The sequence below is a fragment of the Vespula vulgaris genome, chromosome 2 (assembly GCF_905475345.1).
Source record: "Vespula vulgaris chromosome 2, iyVesVulg1.1, whole genome shotgun sequence".
NCBI classification, from domain to species: Eukaryota; Metazoa; Arthropoda; class Insecta; order Hymenoptera; family Vespidae; genus Vespula; species Vespula vulgaris.
Window position 1 is genome coordinate 13,860,844 of NC_066587.1, and position 22,399 is coordinate 13,883,242.

The 22,399-nt window shown below is 40.4% G+C and overlaps 1 protein-coding gene across 6 annotated transcripts in view; it reads left to right on the top strand.

Moving 5' to 3' along the window:
• The first annotated feature begins 14,007 nt into the window (after positions 1 to 14,007).
• The window catches only part of LOC127062048 (basement membrane-specific heparan sulfate proteoglycan core protein-like), a 128,739-nt gene continuing 120,347 nt past the window's right edge, over positions 14,008 to 22,399 (top strand). The window contains exons 1-2 of one of the 6 annotated variants that reach the window (XM_050989654.1): positions 14,008 to 14,472; positions 14,734 to 15,441. The gene's annotated coding sequence lies outside the window, so the exon portion shown is untranslated. Of the gene's footprint in view, positions 15,442 to 22,399 lie in introns of all 6 variants that reach the window. The other 5 variants (XM_050989655.1, XM_050989651.1, XM_050989656.1 and 2 more) reach the window with 5 other exon arrangements.

The following is a 22,399-nucleotide window of genomic DNA, read 5'->3' on the forward strand; positions in this document are numbered from 1 at the left end:
TGAGTTAAAGAAGCGTTTGGAATCTTTCATCAGAATTCTTATTATCGGAGGGAGCCGCTTATTGTCGACAGAAATAATATACAAGGAACACAAGTATTTAAATAAGCCGATCGAGTGAGTAGATCTATTATAAACCATATTGAAATTCCAACCTTCTTTTCTGTTTTTCTTCTTCGTCATCGATGAACTGCATTCTTCCATGGATGCACTTTATGGATCCGATGATGAACATCGAATAGATTCGATATCACGGTTATTATATATATATATATAATTTCTTACCGATTGAAAGAAAAAAGATAAAGAGAAGAAAAGAAAATTGATCGAGTATGTAGATTGAGATGAGTTTTCCGTTCAATATGAAGAGTCATGGAAGATTAGAACTAACAAATGATCGGAACTATAGTATGAAACATCGTCTATGAATTTTCTGCAAAAGTTTCGCTCGTATCAGGGTGAGAAAAGGGAATAGATAAAAACAACGCAAAGTTTATTTCCTAAATCGTCGGCTCGATAGAAATTATGAACTGGCTATGGAATATTTTCGAGATGTCCTAGCACAATGGCCAAGAAATCTCGAGAATAACTGTACAATAACTGCCGCCTCAATGGTAATTTAACGAGCAATACTTCGGTAACGTAATCTTCCAACGAAAGTTTCGTCGAATGGTCGTGCAACACTGCGCATGGATCTACAGAGGGATGCTGCTAGAAAGTAGATGTGGCGACTTTATAGCGAATTTCCTAGCTCTCTTTCAAAAGCCGGTCAACTCCCGCACGATCCATGAGCTTCTATCTGCTCCCACTCCCCTTTATCCTCCTCTAAATTCCCCCTCTTCCCATTCTCTCTGGAAACTCGCTTCATCTGAGAAGTTGCAGCCAGCCATTCTTCCCTCTTGCCACCCTTTCCTTCGCCCTTTCTCCGAGACAGCCCGCCCTCGTTTTACCCTGCACAATTTCCCCTGCTCTGCCGAAGCCAACGACAACCGGAAGCAGGGAACTTCGGCCGCGACTTCGACTTAGTGGGATCGTCGGATGGTGTTGTTGAAACTTTGGAGACATTGAGAAAGCTATTTCTCTCTCTCTCTCTCTCTCTCTCTCTCTCTATCTCTCTCTCTCTCTCTCTTCTCTATCTTTTTCCTTTTCTTTTACATTTCAAAAGCATCGCTCAATGATCACAATCATTATTAGACAAAAAAAGAAAAAAAAAATGATTTTAAGACTGTATACTTTTTCTTCCTCCGTACGTATTTATCTCGATGAAAGACATACAAAATATAAATATCCGTCAGCTTAATTTCTTTCCCAAGATGAACTAAGCTCCTCGAATAGAGGAATGTTCTAACTAGAACCGACAAATCTCCCGCAAAACGCATAAGTAAGAAAGTTTACGTGAATAATTCGTTTTTGACAGGTCACGTCGCAGAAGAAACGTCGCGTGGTCATTAAATATGCGCTTTCCGGAGGCGCATGTTCTCGTTTCAAGTTTCCTGCCCAGTGATTAATCCATATAGCGGTGGCCACTCTTTATACTCTCGTTGTAACAACGCGTTTGCGTTTTATGGTGTCCGTGTCGGTCTTTTGTAAGTGACACGGGTAGAAAGGAAGCGACGCGGTTGATGCGTTGGATGAGAAAGCGTACTAAACGTGGAAGTGTCATATGGCGTTACTCTCGTTGCTCGGGAAAGTACGGTAAAACGCTCTTCTACAAAATGACGAAGTTTAGCAGTTATTTATAGGACCACTGCAATATGTAGAGCATAAGGCCAAAAAAACGATTAACAAGAAAAACGAGGAAATAGGAGGAAAAGACGAATGCAAAAAGGGAAGCGCATGATGATGAGCACTTAAAGTTTTGATTACGTAACGTAGATATGTATGTACATATGTATATACTAATATCCACAATTATGGACGGAATATTTGAAATAGAATAGGTTATTTTATATAATATTCACGACGGATAATGAAGTTCTTACTCGACATCGATTTTTACCTATCCTTTTCCTGCGTTTCTCGTTGAAAGATCAAAATAAAAAATCTCAGCTCCAATTATCTACATAAGGCTCTTATTTTTAAAATAATGAAAATTCGAGACTCTGTTAAAAATAATATTCAGCATGTTTTATGAAACATGCAGTTGGTTGAATCAAGGAGTCTCAAACGACTCTTGAAACTAGAGCTCATGATTTTTCTCTATTTATTACTCTATACGAAAAAGAAAAGTAGTGTATGTGTGCTAGAAAGAAAGAGAGAGAGAGAGAGAGAGAGAGAGAGAGAGAGAGAGAAGAAATAAAAATTAATATAACGCATGGACGTGTAGGAATGTCTATAATATTTTCTACGACATAATTACTACCAGAGACATTATCTACGTATACAGCACCTTTTTACGGATTCGTGAAATGAATCCGTAAAAGCAGCGGACGGAATTTTTTACATTAAACGAATTAAATCATTAGCCGTGTTAATTTTATCAAAATAAAAAATCGGATACAAAAATAAATCTTCAATAAATGTATAAATGATCGTGATTGATCGTAATCGTCACTCGTATCATTAAAATCAATATCAGGACTCCTCCGTAATCGATATTCCATAAGGCAGCAGAATAGATAGGAGAGTCGAAGTTGCGTTATCTACCGGCGTCGCAACGTTCAAAGGCAAAAGGCCCGTAGAGGAGTGACAGTAGGAAAGGGAGAAGGTGAGAAGGGGGTGGACGGTTGACAGGAACGGTAGGGGGATGGCGTGAAAGGGACGCTGGCATCTGGTACGGTTAACCTGGGTTCCGCCTTTAGCATGTTGTCGCGTCAGCGTTACACCCCTGCCAACCCCTGCTCCTCACGATTTACTGCCAAATAATATCTAAACACTCGCATTCGCTCTATGCTACCAGCAGCACTCCCTCTCAGTTTCTCCTCTTCCTCTTCCTCGTCCTTCACCTTCTTTGCCTCCTTCTCGTCCTCCTCTTCTCCTATACGACTGTCAACGTGAGACCCACCCATCCCTAAAAGCTCGTTTTCTATCCACCGAATTTCAGATAGCACTGAATGCAGATGGCTCGCTGCCGGTCTACGTAACACACATGTATCCATTGAGTTTAACTACGCTAAATATTTGCGTTGATTAACAATCCGACCAAGGTACACAGGGCTACGCCACGTGGCTATTCTACCATATATCTCTACGCACAGGCTTTCTCCTATTTAATCGTGACGAAGCTTCCACAACGTTAAACGGACGCGGTTAGTCCTATTGTAGAATGCAATTAGCTTTTAGAATCATGTTCGATCCTATGTCTTTTAATCAATATATCAATGGATTAAAGATCAGAGTCTAAATTAATGATCTTAATTACGTAAGACGTATTGGATGTGGAATTCGTCGTTTCGAATTTTTTTAATTATCGCAAGCGCAAAGGTTCAACATCGAAGACGAGGAAGAAGAACGAAACCGTCCGACATCCTGAAACTCATCTTCCCTTCTTCCCTAACACATAGAGTGAACGCGCTTGCGTCGCTGCATCTCACGTTGCTATCCGTGCAATACGGTGTTTAATATTGAGCCGTTTAAAGCCAGCTTGCGGTCGCAGAACATCGGCACTGTCGGTCGTTCTCCTTAACGGTTATTGGCTCGCAGTAATTCTCTAATCTCTGCTGTCAGCGGCTTCTGTGTTTCCGTTTCAATATGGCCGTCCTCCGGATTACGATGTAGGGTCACCACCACCTTCCTCCTCCTCAACCTACCCCCTCTTCCAAATGTTCTAGGCAACTGCCAGTGAAACTTGATTACTTCGAGGCTTATCGAATCACGCGGCCAGGAAATGAGATGAATTTAAGGACATGCGCCTGTCTCCACAAATAACCTCGTCTTCTACGCTTCTAGGCCGTCGGCTAAACGAGTATGGTCTACTTCACCGAAAACGGCTACCTATTATCCCTCCCATACTCCGTGGAAACTTAATCGATCGAAGTTGAATGAAATTCGAGTTTTAAAACGTTATTGCAATTCGTGACGTGTCGTCTCTAACGAAATTTCTAACTGGAGACCGGCGTGTGGCCGAGCTGGCCTATCTAATACGTTGCAAAGCGATCTCTTTTCGAAGAATGTTCTTCAGCACTAAACGAATTTATTTTGTGCCCGTAAATTACGTTCGAAATGATTACCTCGTTATTCATCGATGCCACCAAAGAGAACGCTCGCAAAACGCAAGGTAAATGACCTTATCGTTGTAAGCGTTCCGGTATTTACCGATAGTAGAATATTGGATCGAAGTGTTTGCCTTGCTCGACATTGACCATTAATAGGTGCACGAATATATTACTTGATCCTACTTCAAATATCCCTTAAGCCTGATTTAAGCACCTATCCCTAAAAGCATATTCATGACACTGAATACTGATCATTGCACATCGTGCATCGGTTCGAGGTCGTCTATGCTTAATTTTAGTGGAATAATTGAATATCGGGAAACGATCTATGAGGAAAGGTCGGAGCTAGTTTGATTGGGTAATATAAACGGTAATTCTCGGTCAACGAGAAAACGAACGGACATTAATGATTTTGATAGAAACTCTATTATCTTGTTATCTCGATGATCTTCATAACTTTCACGCGAAGCATACAGAAATAAAAATCCAATGAGAAGTATAAAATATAGTCGATTATCGAGCAGATCGAGAAACGACGTCTCGCAGCGAGAACAATTCCACGTAACGGGCTGGATAACTTCTCGGGAAAACGTCTCTCCTGACGTCTTTAATGTTACGTTACGTTTTCGGAGAAAGCGATCCAATTAAAAACTTCTCGAAAACATCGATTCTCATAAAGGAGAAGCTATCACCTCGTAGAGCAGCCATAGGCTAACGTATCAGGAAAGTTCTAACTAGCGCGATTACATGTACTTCGTTTACGTCGCAAACTCATTTTCTAGTGGAAGTGGACGAAAAAGGGGTAGTAAAAGAAGAAGAAGAAGAAGAAGAAGAAGAAGAAGAAGGAAGTATAAGAGGACGAGCGACGTGAATCCCATAGTAAGCGTATAGATCGTCGAGTTTCGTGGAATTTATCACGAGACTTCTCTAATACGCGAACCGGGGGGCCACGTACTTTTCGTCGTCAAGGACGCATCGTCGGCCTTAGAGAAACGAGCCAGAACGAATTTATCACTCGGACGAGATCCGTTGAAAGAACGAGACTTTTCGTAATCCACGTTAAAGAGAAAGAGGTAACTGTCTTCTTGGAGAGGAGGCGCGGAGAGAAGAAAGAGAAGTCTTTCTGTTCTGAGAAAGAGAGTGCGGATTCTTTAGGATGAGGTGGTGTATAAGAGGTAAAGGGAAATACTAGGAAAAGTGAAGGGAGACAGAGGGAGAGAAAGAGAGAAAAATAAAGAGAATACACACGTAAAGTAGTGACAAAAGAAACGTCGATATTTTACTACTCACTACGAACGTTCGCTACAACGAATATATCCTTGGAAGTTGGTATCAAAAACGATTGTGAGATGAAGAAGGTTTAGTATGAGGGGAATAGGTAGCAGAGGGAAGCCTGGATGGCATTGGTTCGCCGAGGTCCCAGCAATTTCTATCTTCTGTTCCGGCGTTCGGCTATCCTCGATTCCCAAGCAAGACATTCAAATAATCCTTCCTCGTCTTTCTCAATCTCTCTGTCTCGTTCTATCCCAAAGCGACCACGTTCCTGCTTCTCCGTTTTGGTTGCATCCCAATGTATTGGAATTCACTTTGGGGTAGAATTAGGTAGGGTCGGGGTGGACTGGAACGGTCCGACAGCTCCGCGGCTTCGTATATACTGCAGAGAGATAGAGGGAACGAGAGAAAAGGAGGATATATATATATATATATATATATATATATATATATATATTCCATGTAGATGTAGCAAGGTTATACTAGAAACTGGTGACTGCTAGGATGAGAAGAAGTGGAAGTGAGAAAGCAAGAGAAGGTGCAGAATAATCGGGCGACGAAGCTTTACGATGATGACTTCAACCGTAAAAGCCATCGTAGCGCCATGTAAGACTGTACGCAACCTCTATCTCTTCTTTCATCCTCTTCTTTTCTTTCTTTCTAGTATAATTCCTTCCCACTTGACAAGAGATCACCGAGACCGCTCGTAATGATCTCCCGAGAGATGATGAAGATTTACCTAACAATTTCTAGCAATGCAATTTTCTGTCTTTTCTCTGCCTTTTCGATGTTTTAGATAAAGTCATCCTTAACATTCTAATTGTGATAAATTCTCTACTATATCAAAGGAAGGACGTTAACGTCCAAGTTATCAACCAGTACATTACCAAAAGATATTAAAAATTTTCCTTTCATCCATCTCCTATATATTCTCCACGAGAATTATGTATATGGTACACGCTATAGGGCGACCAGCCAGTTGGATAGCTCGAACCTGCGTATGTATGACATGTATATATCTACATACATCGTCGTGTTACGTCAACTAGGTAACGGAATGCAGATTGCGGTCCAGCAACTGACCATAGTTACCATAGGAAGGGAACATACTGGAGTTAAAGGGGACGACGGTGGCACGTTATTCCACCGTAACGATCCCAAGGGATTATCAGTCGATTGAGAGAGCGAGAGAGAGAGAGAGAGAGAGAGAGAGAGAGAATTATTTTTAAATGGAGCAAGTCGAGTTGCCAACAGTTTTGGTTGCACATCTACCTGATTATCCCTTCATTGCGTCTATCCTACATTACGGTAATCTATGAACATTTCAGGTGAGAAGCATAGTACGAGAAATTCGTACATGAAAATAGCACATGAAACGACTCGCAATTTTCGTAATATGCATACGACTTAGAGTAAATAGTTCTTAAGCATCGACGAGAGACTGCTCACGAAGAGACTGTTCATAGATTCTGATTCTCGCATCTGCGATATTCGCTTGCAACGCTAAATCCCAGGAAATTGAACCCTCGGGGCCATCGCCTTCGTGCAGTCAATCGATCGATGCGTAACACCGTCATCCAGATCATTCGTATTATCTGAACGTCGAGCAGTTCGTTTATCGTCAAGAGAATATAGAGTGTTGGTATAGTTTGAAATTGCTTTGAAATTCACAGTCTTGTTCTACAAATGTATCGTCTTATATACGCTGTTTAATTATTTATTATTAAAAGACGTTCATTAAAAATAAAAGGATTAATGTATCCTTTCTCGCAAAAATATTTTACGAACATTTTGACGATGGTCACGAATTTATTCTCGATTTTAGAGGAAACTAAACTGTTACGTTTATTAGAAAGCTCGAACATAAACGAGAGTTTATACAATGGTACGAGATTGATGATCAGCGTACTATCCGCGTATATTTCACAACATGAAATTCTGACAAGCGACAAAGCTGTTAAAATAGTTGAAGTAAACTGCATTATGTTACTGTTGCGACATCACATGCATGAACGTTCGTTTCTATGCTACCGAAACGATTCGTCAGAAAATCTCGATCACAAAAATCTTATTATTTTACTTGAGATTATCACGTTCTAGTTCATCCGTAGATATCCGAGGATTATTTTTCTCGATCCACGATGATAACCAAATTATTATCGAAAAATTCAGGTCGACGTTTCAATAAGAATTCGAAGATTTTAAGTCGCAATTTCGAATCGTCAAGCGAAGAAGAGGATGGTTTGAGACGAGGACCGACGAGATAAGCATCGATTCTTTCTCGAAGATGGAAACTGCAATTTTCGTCGGCAGCTGAAAGATTCTCGAGATCTTAAAACGCATTGCGAGGATTAATGAGTCGAGTTGAGTTCGTCACGTGTCATGACGTCACGTGACTAACGACGCAAGAAAAATCGGAGAAAAGGAAAGAAAAGGGAAGGAAGGAGGAGAGAAAGATTCGTTTGCTTTTTTTTTTCAACTGTACTACTCCAGATTCAGACACAGTGCTACTCGTTTGTTTAAAATAAAATACTCCACGATATCGTGTAGATAGTACGAAGGCAAGCCTGGATTTTCTGTAGATTTATACCCTTGAAGATTTTAGCTTCTTACCGGGCCTAGATGTCTCGGGACAATTTCTCAGCTCGAAGTTAAGTGGACGCTTCGAGAAATCTTTATCGCGTTATTCGACTATATTTTTGTACTATTGTAGAAATAAATGTATTTCTTTAGTTTTAAAAATGTCTACGATTCTAGTCATAAGTCTGTATTCTTCGCAATATTCAAAGATCATGCGAGAAAAAATAAAAAAGAAACATTACTAAGTTAAACTTACTTTGGCCGATGTTTTAATTCACAACCGTGTAGAGAACATCTTCGCCACGTCGCACCAAAAATATTGTCCCTTACCAGCGATCGAGTTGCAGAAAGAAAGAAAGAGAAACAGAGAGAAAGAGAGAAATTATTTTTCCAGGTCGAGTAAAAAAAGAGAAATAGGTGCGAGCTTGCGCTGAAAATGCATGGAAGAAAGTTTCGTTCGGGTTTCCCCTGTTCCCGTAAAACTTACTTTCAACCACGCCCTAGAGTCTTCGCCGGGAGCAAATATCGCCGTGGCCGGAAGGGTCGCAAAGTTTTGATTGTTCGAAAGTACCAAAATTCAGAATTCTTTATTTAGCGCGACGTATTTTTGCTTGATTCTACGACAACTATAAAATGTTTTACATATTGGAAACAATAATTTTTTCTCTTTCTTTCTCTCTGTTTCTCTCTCTTTCTCTCTTGTGCCGATTTATAGTTGTATTTTTTAGAAAAGTTAAACTGATCAAAAAAAAAAAAAAATAGATTTACAAGCAGAAAAGAGAAAGCTCTGAAAGTAACCTACAAGATTTTGGTTGTAGATTATATACGTACATATATACTCACTCTCTCTCTCTCTCTCTCTCTCTCTCTCTCTCTCTCTCTGTATATATATATATATATATATATATATATATATATATATATATATATATATATATTTGTATGTTTCCATGCGCTTCTCGACGGTGATACGTCGTCAAAGAGATGAAAACTCCCAACTCTGTGAACATGACGACCTTCTTTTCTTTAAGATTGAGACTCGAGATCTAGTTCGGGAAAAAAACACGCTTTTGTATTATACCCGTCGTTATAAATTTGAGGATGGTGAAGATAGTCATTGTAGCAGTAAATTTCATTGCAGATCCGGTGCATCGGGAAAAGGAAGTGAAATGGTCCTTCGCTATGCATAAGTGATCCATATATCGAAGTACTGCACAAACTTGTCACTTTGTTCGGTAACTACTCTGTCAAGTGACGCCTTACACGAATCCTTCTTTGCCTATCGCATAAACTCTATTTCTCAGGGTCTTCTCCAAACATAGCGTGACCTACGACATCATCGTTTCGTGGCTGCTTTCTTCTCGTATAAACGAACGAACGAAGGAATGGGGAGTTGTATCGTACGGTTACGCTCATGCCTTTAAATCCTTCCGAGTGAACGGTGCCACCGTGAGGAACATACGACCGCGCGAACCACCCTCGGTGTTGCTTGCGCTAAGGGAGTGGAAGTAGCATCTATATATCCTCAGTCACGACACTACTTTCTCCCTCTTTCCACCTCTACTTTCGTCTTTCCATTCCTCTTTACTCTTTTCATTTCTCATTCTTTCTTTCTCTCTTTCTCTTGGTGTACCTTTTCAGATTTATTTATCGTCCGCCTAGAATCTTTGTCCCTACCAACTATTCCTTACGAGGGTGCACAGAATTTGTCCAACCTTTGCCCTACTCTACCGCAAATTCGACGATCCCTTAGTTCCCTTTACTACGACGAATTTTTATCGAATATACTTCCACTCTCTTCTTATCATCGTTTTTCTTAAATGGGTCTTCACAATACTTTGATGTGACTGAATTGGTGAGGGTAAATTTATCGTAAAAACACAATATCATTGGCACGTTATACTACTTGGGAATTTTCCACCTCGATAAACTTTCAGCGGCTTTACTCTTCGCCAATGTTAAATTAGTTTTCCAAATAGCAATTCATGCCTTGCGTATTATGACGCGTGTGATACGAGTGTATAATAGGATATCAGTGCCAAGACGCGCGTGTATTCCATTTCTTGAGTAATTTATTCATTTTCTTCAATAACTATTGTTACTTAGATTATCCAATAATTGGAAACATACGAAACGATCTTCGTATAAATTTTATTATTGTAATCTAATGTCTTTGCAAACTTTGTATACTGACCGTAACTTTCTTCAATACAATATGGCAAAATTTAGAGAAAGAAAGCGGAATAAAGAATGAGAGGGAAAAAGAGAGAGAGAAAGAGAAAGAGAATGGAGCGACCATAGATTAGAAGGTACGTCAATCCAGGGTAGCAAAAAGTAAGGACGGCTTTCCCGATATTTTTCCTTTTACCCAAAGTCGCGGAGCGAGAGATCGGGAGTACAATACGTATGAGCCAGGTATAATACATCGAATCGAGACGAAATGCCTTTTCACAAGTTCTTTTGAGCTTTCAAAGCTCGGAACAATATCTGACTTGAGATTGGGGTCGCGGGAAGTCCCTCGGGTAAGAAGTGTTATCTACGTTTCCCCAAGCCCGAAACGAGAGACCTCTCTCCCCTCCTGCCACCATTCAGACCACCTTCAACCCCTTTTGCCGACCAAGCACTCACCTCCCATTTTAATCACTACTTCTGATAGCCTCGCCGATTGGATCGGGGACCTTTCCGTACACCCGGTGTACAGTTACAGTTCTGAAAGACGAAGGCATTTTACGACGTGCTAACCTCACGTCGCTTTAAAGATTATAATTATATACCTTCTACTGCAACGGCAACACGCAAACGCAGCAGCTCCTTAATTTTTACGTGCGGATAAATTTGAAATGCCTATTTTATTTTCTCGGAAAATGAATTCACGAAACATTTTCTTCTCTTTCGCTGTCACGTCGACAACAATATAGGTACTGAATCGATCGCATCGCGATGTCTTTAATAAGAAGATATTTGCTATCCTAGACACGGAACATCTTTGCCGATCATCCAATAACGATTGGAATCTGATTGCCTCTCGAAAGAATTCGTATCGAAGATTGATGCGAATTTAACGCAAAGATTCTCATTCTACAGTGCATTCCACTGACTAACTTAATATGTATTTAAACATGCTTCTTGCTTTTCCGACGTAAATTTATTAAGTTATTTAACTTACCCAATTATAGTTAGAACGTCCAAACAATGCGACTTTCGTTATGCGATTATACGCGGCTTGTATTTATCTCCCGCCACGACGTATGCAAGTGCGCAATGTTTCCCCGAGTATTTTGGACAAGATGCGATAGCTTTCTTAGAGGTTGAAACACGGCGCGTATTGCTTTACCCGTTCCTAAGTTGGAACAATAGACGAACTTGCGAATTGTTCTAACGTTTATTATGCTCCATGTTTCTATTCTGTCTCTGGGAACGTTCCAAAAGAAAGAAAGAGGTAGAAAGAGAGAGAAGAGAAAAATGTTGGAAGATTGAAAAATAAATATTGTAAAAGAACAGGAACATTTTCTCGTAGAATGTCGGCTTACGAAGAGAGAAAAAGAGAGAAAGAGAGAGAGAGAGAGAGAGAGAGAGAGAGAGAGAGAGAGAGAGAAGGAAGCACAGAGAGAATGATGTTCTATCGTATAAGGGTAGAAATTTCGCGAGAGAATTAATCACGTCGATGTAGCTCGATTATGAGAAGAACTTAAAGGGAACACTCTCAGGTCGCTATTAAGCTCTTGATCGTTCGAGTACTAATTATTCAGGCGAGTCTAACAGTGGCAATTAAAATTTTCGTCGATACGACGGGCATATACCACACGGGAATTTCATTTTATTGATATTTTTCCTACGCGTTAGGCGCACCGGGAATTGCGAGCTTGGCTACCTCAACGTGAAAATAAAAATAACGCGTCCCTTTCACTCCGTTAATCGAATCTAACAGTACCTCGCATCTCTATAGAGATCTCAATTAACGAAGAGAAACACTTTACTGTTTTCACGTATGAGTAGGGCGTGAGATGGAATAATACGCGATAATAAAAAATTTGCCTACATCTATATAATAAAAATTTCACGAGAGAAAAACTAAAATTATCGATTATCGCACAGGCATGACCTTTTTAAGCTCAGCGAATGATATTCACCTAGAAAGTCTAATTCGTCTAACCAGCAAAGTTGACTGAAATTGCCGCTATGATCCTTTCAACCGCTTTTCATGCGCTTGACTCGAGCCTTTACAGTCGCGCGAGAGTTTAAGCAAATCTTTTAATGAAAACGGCCAAAGTTTTCCGCAGCGTTCCAACGGTGCTCACGATTCAGTGGAATTTCCTAATAGCATCGAAATCTAATCTTCTAGTCGAAAGATGAGAGAGAGTAAGAGAGAGAGAGAGGGGGGAGAAAGAAAGAGAGAGAGGAGAAAGAAGAAGAGAGAGAGAGAGAGAGAGAAGTTCGAATAAGGCCCAAAGGCTTCCTCGATGCTTAGCGAGTAGTTCCTTGTTATTGTTATTGAGATGTGTAGATAGCACGTTTGAGCATAGTATGGATATATAATTATATGTATAACTGTAGGCAAGAGAGGAATAGGGGAAGAGAACGAGGAGGAGGAGGAGGAGGAGGAGGAAGAGAAGGAGGAGAGAGAACAGAATGGATATACGATCTACAGCAGTCGGTACCAAGGGAAATGGTTGACTAGGACTTGGTAAAGGGTGCAAGGTGGTGCAAGGGACGGATTTGGTGATGTAGTCAGTCTGAGATGTAGCCGCAAGCTATGCATATGGAATGTTCCCTCACGAGTCGGTGGTTTGAGAGGCGTTAACAGGGGGCTCTCTTGATCCAGGACTGTACTATCTTAATTAATTTCCTTTCGATTCAGAAACGTTAGAGTAAAATCTCACTTTTACGAGAGATACAGTCATCTTTTATGATATTTCGAAGCCGTCCTATTCGCTCAACGGTTGTTTTCCATAACAAGATTACCTTACTGTTTTTTTCATCCTTCCCTCCCATCCACCCTTCTTTTCTCTTTCTTTCTTTTTCCTCATGCAATCGCTAAATCATTAACAGCGTTACGAGGTCATATGGAAATTTTTAATGCATTATGCAGTGGCCGCGTACCAGGAAGTTTACGGACATTAGAGTTATTGAAAGTGTTGCTATAACTATTTAGGAAGAGCTAACTACTGAATTAACCGACCTCTCCTTCTCAGAATGAAAGTTCACACCGTTAAGAAAGTTCATAAGTTTATATAGACTTTAATTTTACGTTAAACTTCATCTCAGCAAAATCGTTTTAGTTTTGGCTTACTTACACTTTCGCGGTCAGAGCGCGAAACGTTAAGGAGCTTTGAACGTTAAGATTGAGCGGTAAACGGTAGACGGTGCTTATGCTAGAAAGTAATACCATGAAATTTAATCCTCATGGCATACGGGTCATGAAAAAAAAAGAAAAAAGTTAATTTTTCCCAATTCTGTCCTATTTGATTTTATCGAAATCTCATCGTTATCGAAAATGGGCAATGGGATACTCCGCGCCTAGAATTTAAGTGCTATAGACTTTTAAGATATTTGCTTTGAGCGCGAACTTTCGAAGAACGTGCCGTAGAAGTGACATCTGCAAAGAGAATTTTAAGTCAATGCCGTAAGCACATAGAAAATTCATCGTCCTCGCGAATTCGCGTCGTAGTTGGACGCGTCGTTTGTATTACATATTCTCTGTAAGAAGCAGGAAGGATCGTGGTATCGAGTAGCTTTTTCTTTGAGACGATCGAGTGAGGAAATAATTATTCTTCGTAGAAATCGTCGAAACAAATTTCTTACGGAGTAGGAAAGACAGATGATAATATGATAAAGGAAGAGGGAGAGCTAAATACAAGGGTGACTCGTGCGCAGGGTAACTCGAGGGCGTACGACATCACTGGCCGTTCGACCACCCTACTACCATCTCGAGGAGGGTGGGCTCGTAGGAGCGCGGTGGCGAGGGATGATTTTGGTTTGCCTCTCAGTCGTCACGACGGCAGCGCCGTGCCGGAGGCTCCAGTCCGATCGCAGCATCACTTGCGGTGCTTTCGCGCGCGCTTCTCTCTCTCTTTTCCGTCAACCAACGAACGGAAGCGGTTATTTCTTTTCTTTTTCTTTCGTTATATCTACAGGAGAGAGAAACGCTTTCGTCTGAATCTTCTCTCGTTCTTTTTTTTTCTCCCTCTCTTACTCGCGCCATTTTCATCTCTCTTTCTCTCTTTTCTCTTCTTCTGCTTTGCGCGGAGACAGAGAGAGAGAGAGAGGAACAGATAAAAGGATAAACCGCGTGTGTTGCGAAAAGAAAGAAGGACGGAGAGAGAAAGAGAGAGAAAAAAAGAGTGACGACCCGACGTTCATAGTCATACGGGAAAGAAAAGCGTGTAAAGTGTAAGAAGAAAGATAGGAAAAAAGAAACGAACCTTTCAACTTTTTCTCATCCCCAATTTTGTTTTCTCTTTCGATAACGGTATGTAACCCGAAGACGATGGGAAAGGAAGTGTCCGAATATAAATTTCAACGTGGACGCGGGATCGAATGGCTAGACGTTTCTTCGCGCCGAAACTCGCGAGGAGTAACGAGAACGCGCGGTGTTCGCCGATGAATCTTATTTTCTCCCTGCGCTCTCACGTTCTCCTCTTCGTCCACCTTATCTTTGTCGTACTCTTTTTCGATCGAATTCTCGCGCCTTGCTCTCATCTCGATCCTCCGTCGGGTTACGTCAACTAAGGGAAGAGATTGAAAACTCGTTCGCTTTACTTCCACCATCAAAAAAGTTTCGCCGTTTGGTGCTACGTGTGCGTCGCGACGTGAAATCAACGAGATTTCATTTCCACGTTCTTCCCGAGAGCAAGTGGACTGTGTGCATTTCGGTGTATACCCTTCTCTTCTTTTCTTCAACTTAAAAAGATTCGAAATAATCATTTAAGCCTTTATGAAAATTCTTTGTGTTGCGACTGTGTCGGACATATAATATCGAATTCATCTAATCGCCAAGGAAGCAAAATAGTGTCATCGATCGATCACGATCGTGGAACAGTAGCGTTAAGAGTGTATTGCGATCAATAAGAAGAAAAATCGAAACTCGTTATCTGTCGACATTAATCTCGCGCAGCGAGAAAATTACGAGGGTGGAACGTAACAAGGATCGCTAACACGGTGTGCTTGTCGCAAGAAACGACTTCGGGGAGGATTCATCGGAAGCGCTGCTCGTGTTCTTGCAAGCTTGCCGAGTTGGTGAATTAAAGGGCAGTGCTCTGATAAAAGTGAATGGATCTTTCTTGTATATCAAGTGCCACGCGTCGAGTTCTTTACATCATCGTTACGTTGCATCGTTCTCGCGCCATTTTCATCATTCCTGTTCCCCTTTCGTGTTTCCTGTTGAAATCGAAGAATTCGAAGAGAAGGAAGAAGGAACGACGACCAGCTCTCTATCGAGGTAAAGCCGCTTTTCTTCAACTATTTTCTTCCTTCTACTTATCCGTTACTTCTTTTTTCCTCCTTTGTCTCGTCGTCTCCCTTCGCTCGACTCGTTTTACAAATCGATTTTCCTCTATCTATAACGCGGCTTTCTCCTCGACGTAATCTTTCGGGAAAGCCACGAGAAGGCTTTTCAATTTCAAAGGATTCCAACGAAGTTTCGAGCTCGTTCAAACACTCCGAAGGTATATTTTCGAACGGACGAAAAGAATCCCTTGTCTCGAGACTCCGTCGAGAGTCGTTCGGTTAGAAAAAGAGTGAGCTTTGGGATCGAAGGTGTAATAGAAGTTTAATTCTCTCTTATATCCAATTTCGATTGGTTTAACAGGTGTGTCAGACTTCATTTCGTTATCTCGAAGTACGTATTTCTGCTGTACCGAGTAACAAGTTTATGTTATTTTATAAGACGTATCGACAAAACTATTTGGAAATTATAAATCAATCCTTTGGGTAGTACAACGATCATCTTCGCTTCGATTTTTAGTTCGAACTTATGATATAGATGTAATATCAAATAGAATTATAGTCATAATGCGATCCATTACTTGCACGTGTCATAATGCCTTACGTTTTTCAAACAGATATCTCGAAATAGAATGTACGATGATTCTTTCTTTTTTTTTCGATCATCAAGACATTTACGGTGGCACGAAGTAGTGCACGACTCTTCTTTCTCTCTTTTTCAATAACGCGTATTAAAGATCTATCCTCCCTTTCTAATTTTTGTAACAAACCGTGTCGTATGAAGAATATTAATATACATTAAAGTCACGTGTCCGTGACGCAAAACTAACGTGGTCTTTTATATGAGCGTCAACTAAAAAAAAAAGCGAATTGGACTTCTCGCTCTCTTTAGAAAAGTTCCCCCAGGAGAATTTTTCCACAGCGTAAAAATTCATTTTCCACGGTGCACCAACTATACGAGGAACGAGGGAAGCATCGAAAAAACAATCCCGGATGCTCCTTCAAGGACCATCGACTTGCCGTGCCGTGGCACCGAGCGACGGGGTGGCACACCCTTAATGCATAATAATTAAATGGCCAGCCCGATTTCGCCTTCGAAAAGTTCATTTCAATTTACAAACGGGTCGTCACGACGATAATGTAGCCATGGTAAGAGGAAAATTCAATTCCGTGAGCACAGACAACCCTAATGGATTCGTCATAAAAGAATGTTGACTGTCAGAAATGGAAATAGTTTAAAATCCTTTAATCTGTTCCGACCACCTCCCGCGGATAAAAAAGAAATAAGAAGAAGATGAAGAAAGTGTGAATCGTGAGGGAAGTGGGATCTCATTAAAATAAATACAATCGTTTAATTCTCTGAAAAATGCAATATTTCTCGGTACGAAATCGATTACAGCGAAACTATTTCAGATAATCCTTCCGTTTTCGATACCTATAAAGAATTTCAAGGCAGCCCTTTGTTTTAAATGACGACGAAATTCCAACGTTATTCGTATTTAAACTCTCTGCATTCTTCGCGAGAAAACGAACATTATTATCCTATTTCATTTGATTGGAATCGAACAAAATGAAATTTAACGAACGCGTGCGCGCTTGTAAAACGGCCAATCATAACAAACGCTTGATCTCTGTAACAAAAGGGTAGGGAGTAAGATAAAACGATTGGAGGATCTATGAAAACGAGATCAATTAGTGCTCAATGGTGGTAACATAACGAACAATCTGTTATATGGATGATATTTTCCTGATTGACTGTACGCAAATACATAGTACGTAGTATGGCCGACGGTAAACCGTATCGACGTCGTTTTTCTTGGACAAGAATTGATCTCGTTGGAATAATAGAACTCGAATCTCACAAGAGCCGAGAAGAAGGATCGTCGAGTAGATGCGGGAGGGACGAAGGGAGATAGGTACGATTGGTGAGATGGAGAAGAGGTCGACGGTGGGAGAGGGGAATCGAATAATGGGTGAATCTCGCGCAAAACTCGGATGATTGATGGAAGAAGCGGATGGAGGACAGAACGCGTGGGAGAGGGTGGAAGTGGAGGCGGTTGTGCTGGTAGTAGTAGTGCTACTGGTGGTGGGAAAAGATGGCTCGAAAAACAAAAGGAAAGACAGGAAGTAAGTGTGTACGTGTGTTCAGAAACGAACGAACGAACGAACGAACGTACGAGTTTGTGTGCTCGGAATAGGTCAGTGTACACGTACATACGTACGATCTCTTCGATCGAACTCGAACGGCTCTCGATAATAATGATAGCAGTGTGACGTAGTGCGCTATGCCGTAGAGCCGTCGATCGTCCGTCTCTCGAATAATGAGATTTCTATCTTTTCGAAAAGGAATATTTATCATTCGCGTATCCAACAGGAGGCGACTTCGTGCCAGCATCTATCCGATCCGTCCGTGCGATCCTTCGATTTTCTCTTGAAAATAACGAGAAATAAGTTATTACGTATTTTGACGATAACTCTTATTGTCATACGTAATAACATTTTCTGCATCTACGTATCGTGAAACTGCATCATTCGTCACTTTTCATATATATATATATATATATATATATATATATATATATATATATATATATATATAGATATATATATATATACACATATACATATACATATACATATACATATACATATACATATACATATCATATATATACACACACACACATATCTATATATATATTTACTCTTATTTTACAAAGCACAGAATTCTCATTGAAAAATTTACGATATTACCTCTGCTTTCTTTCTCGTCTGTAATTTCCGGCCTTTCTCCACGCGGATATAATATCCTTTCTGGTATTCTTGCGACTGATAAAAAGTTAGCGAACATACATTGTTTCAAATAAGCCAGGGGAGACGATACTTAAGGGAAATACTCGTCGAGTCTATTCGCTAACCGAGCAAGCTTAAATCAACGTAGATATGTACACGCACAGACTCCCGGTTGGTATACTCATTCAAGATAATTTTTAATGCATTAAATGTTAGCTATCTCTATTGTAATTCACTTACTATTTTATTGGACGAAATAATTAAGGAAATAAAGATAAAGAAGAAGAGAAAGAGAAATGGATAAAGATAAATATGAAACGTTTTTGCCCGTATCGGTTCACGATTTTACAGTCCTCCGTATCGCAGTACCACGCAAATAATCTTATCAGTCCGTCATCGATTTAACGACGAAACGATGCGGAAAAGCCAACCATAACTTTTGATATACGTTGAATGTCAAAATACGAATGACGTTATTGATATCGATGACCTTCTCACGTCGATCTCCGAAAATTTGAATAGCCAATTGCGCTATAGGATGAATTCGTGCTTGTAAAAAAGAATAAAAGAAAAAATAAAATAAAATAAGGGAGAAATTGTACGAGAAAGTAAGGATATTTATACCTTTCGTCGAACGTATTCTCACGAAGGATGGAAAGTGCAACGCGTCGTCAAATGGACGAACGCACTCGCGAAAGGGGAGCGATCGCGCGGATAGAATATATAATATCCTTTATCGTTCGATATTCAACGAGATACGACAGTACGGGCACGCGGGATTAAACTAATCACTCACGGTTTCGAGCAGGCACAACGATTCTACACGTTTCGCATCGAAGGCCGATTAGCGCATTTGTCATGCAGCCGGAGTATCTCGGGTTCGAGCGTAACCCATTAGAGAGAAAGAGAGAGGCAGAGAGAGATAGATAGAGAGAGAGAGAGAGAGAGAGAGAGAGAGACAGAGAGAGCTAGAGACACAGAGAGAGCTAGAGACACAGAGACATGAGTAGCGTCAGCTCGTATGCCAGAGAGAGAGAGACAGAGACAGAGAAAGGGAGCGAGAGAGAGAGAGAGAGACAGAGACAGGGAGGCAGGACATACAATGGCTGCAGCCGTGCAAAGACGATGATTCGAACTCTCCTAAGTGAACGCCGTCCATGATCAATGGAGGGATGATCCTATACATATTTTGGAGTAGGTGTTATGGATGGAGGAGAAGCGGTTCGTCATCCGTCGAAATTCTGCGCGTGACATTGTCCTCGGTTCCTCTTTCATCTCCTATCTCTCTCACAAACGTACACACGCACGTAGGTCTTCCACTTTCAAGAGGGATTAATCTATAGCCATACACCAATGGGTGTTATCTCGATGCAATATGCAACGCGTATCCGCGAGGCTTACGGATTAATGAAGTATGACGAGAGAAACGACGGCTTTCGCGCGTCCAAAATTACTACGTGCATCTCTGAGGTAATCTTTTGCGCGTGAAACATCGTTCCGGTTGAAGATACACGTTCTGCGTTATGATGGAAAAGTCCTGTAAGGGCATCCTATCGTATCCTTGGATTTGTCGCGCGTGGAAAGATCTCATTTCGAAGCGTCAGAAAAAGTTTTTTCTTCCTTTTTCTCTTCCTCTCGTCCTCGAGTAAATGGAAGAGCAGAGTAGTATGTGAGATACATTCTTTCAAAAGAAACGACGCGTATACGTCGCCTCGTGGAAGTGTCGTGAAATTGTGTTAGGAAGTTAATCGAAGAAAGAGTCCGAGTTACTATCGAAGGACGTCCGTCAGGAAAGAGAAAGTCCTTCGATTCTTTCGACGTTTTCGTCGATAAATGTTTCCTATGACTGAACGAGTCCTCGCGTCCCTTTCATTTCATCATTTTCCGACAAGAGTATGGACGAACGAGTGTATCAAATTTCGATTCGCAACGTCCAAATATTCAAAGATTGAAAACGTCATCGTTCTCAAAGTTATTCCCATAACTTTCATCGATGCCTCTTCCGCGATAAAACAGTTCCGATCGCGGAAGCTCTTCCACCGTTTTCACTTTGCACGTACATTTCTCTGACGATTCCCGTACTTCCGTTTTACCGTGATACCGTGTATAAATACAGGCTATGTGGAGTGAAAAGTGCATATGAATTTCAAGAACATGACACGTACCTTCCACGGAAGAGGCCGTTTTATCCCCTTTTATTTGCACACGGCTCGTTAGAGGTTTACAAATGCGCCGCGTTCTCGCAACCTGTTTTTACCTTTCCATTCTTTTTTCCATCTATCACCCCTTGTTTCTTTTATCTCTTTCTCTCTCTATCTTTCCATCTCTCGCTTTCTCGCTATCTCTTTTCTCTCTCTTTCTCTATTTTTTTCGATTTTTCTCGATTCTTTTACTCTTCGACAAGCGATAACGCAGTACGTTTGTATTGATGCACATACTTTTGGAATGATATTAATGCATTTTCCATATCACGTTTCTTTGTTCGTTTACAAAAAGAAAAAATAACACACAAAGTGAAGTTGCAGATTAATGAGATACATCGTGCATCACGTTGGCGCTAAAAGTGCCACTTTGATCGCGTATCGCGCGAAAAGAGAAAAATTATATATATACCGCGATATAATAAAGCTCATATATCCGACGGAGTTATGGCTGTCGTGGGGAAAAAATAAGAAGGGGAAATGCTTTACATTTGCTTATATTATATGCGATATAATACTTGGAACGTAAGAAATCACGTTTAAAAGCTAGAACGTCGTGCTTCGACCCTGAAATATGATACAAATGCATCTGAAAATTTTACATACAAAATCTGATTACTTCATTTCACTGATGGAAGACGATAAAGAGAAAGGAAGATTCTAATTAGATATAACGAGATAATTCGAGTCAACTATAAGCCCGTTTTCCAAATAGACTTCTTATAAAATCTGAATGTTTCCTGAACCATAAATATGAAAAATTAAAGATAGACTTAACGTGTTACACAAAAGCTACATGTATTAAACGCTAATTTAAAAAATATTCTAATATTCCATCGACAAGTATATATATATATATATATATATATATATATATATATATATATATATATATATATATATATATATATATATATACACACATATATACATAGATCAAAGATAATAGTGGTGTTTGAAGAGTCTCTTCCATTTTATCGAGCTTCCTTCTTACCAATCTTTTATCTTTTCCTACAAAAATAATATCTTGTTAACATGATTGCGGATGCAATTATTATGAAATGATAAAAATAAATGGAGAGAAAAAATGGGAGAAAATATTTCCACAAGATTATTATTATTACTTCTCAACATATCACACTTATACTCAAAGGACAACAAAGATGACAGAGAAAGAGAGAGAGAAAACAAGAGACCATAGTTATCGAGAAAAAATCATAGAAACCCATAAATTCGTTATATGCTAATTTCCCGCTGGGTCCGACGAATCATCTATAATTTCATCCGTCGTAAAGTTTGTCGATCGAGTACTGAAGTCGAGCGAGTTTACACAATTCGAGTGAACGCACGTTCACGCTCGCGGGTGTAATCGTGTAAGGTGGTAGACAAGCTGCTTGTAACAAATGGACCCGCTTGCATGGCGCAACCGTGCGAAGTACGCAGGAGCAGTGTTGGTTTTCGGCTCGTGCAGCACCCTTTCGCGGCTCGTGTTTGCTCTTCAGCAAGCACGCACATACTATTCGTTCTCTCTCTCTCTCTCTCTCTCCTTCTCTTTCTCTCTCTCTCTCTTTTTCTCGATCTCTCACTTCCTCTTTAGTGGGAATAGTAGCAGTGCGCGTACCCGGAGCGTTTTACGTTGCAAGCATAAAGCGAGAAAGCAAACAAAGTGGACGGTATAATTTCACAGTACTGGAATGACACACTGATTGCAGCTGCGGGATGTAACTGCGGAATGGCTTTGTATATACTGCGATGTACTGTCCGACTTTTCTTCTTCTTTTCCTTATTCTTTTTCTTCCTCAACGCTTGATCATTCCACTTTGCCTAAGGTCACTTATTTCTTAGAAGAAAAAACTTGTGTTATTTATATCTTAAATGGAATCCAGTCGAACGAAGGCATTCAATAAATGTGTGTTGTGAATCAATCATAAAAATATTCTCCTCTTCTTCCTCGTTACT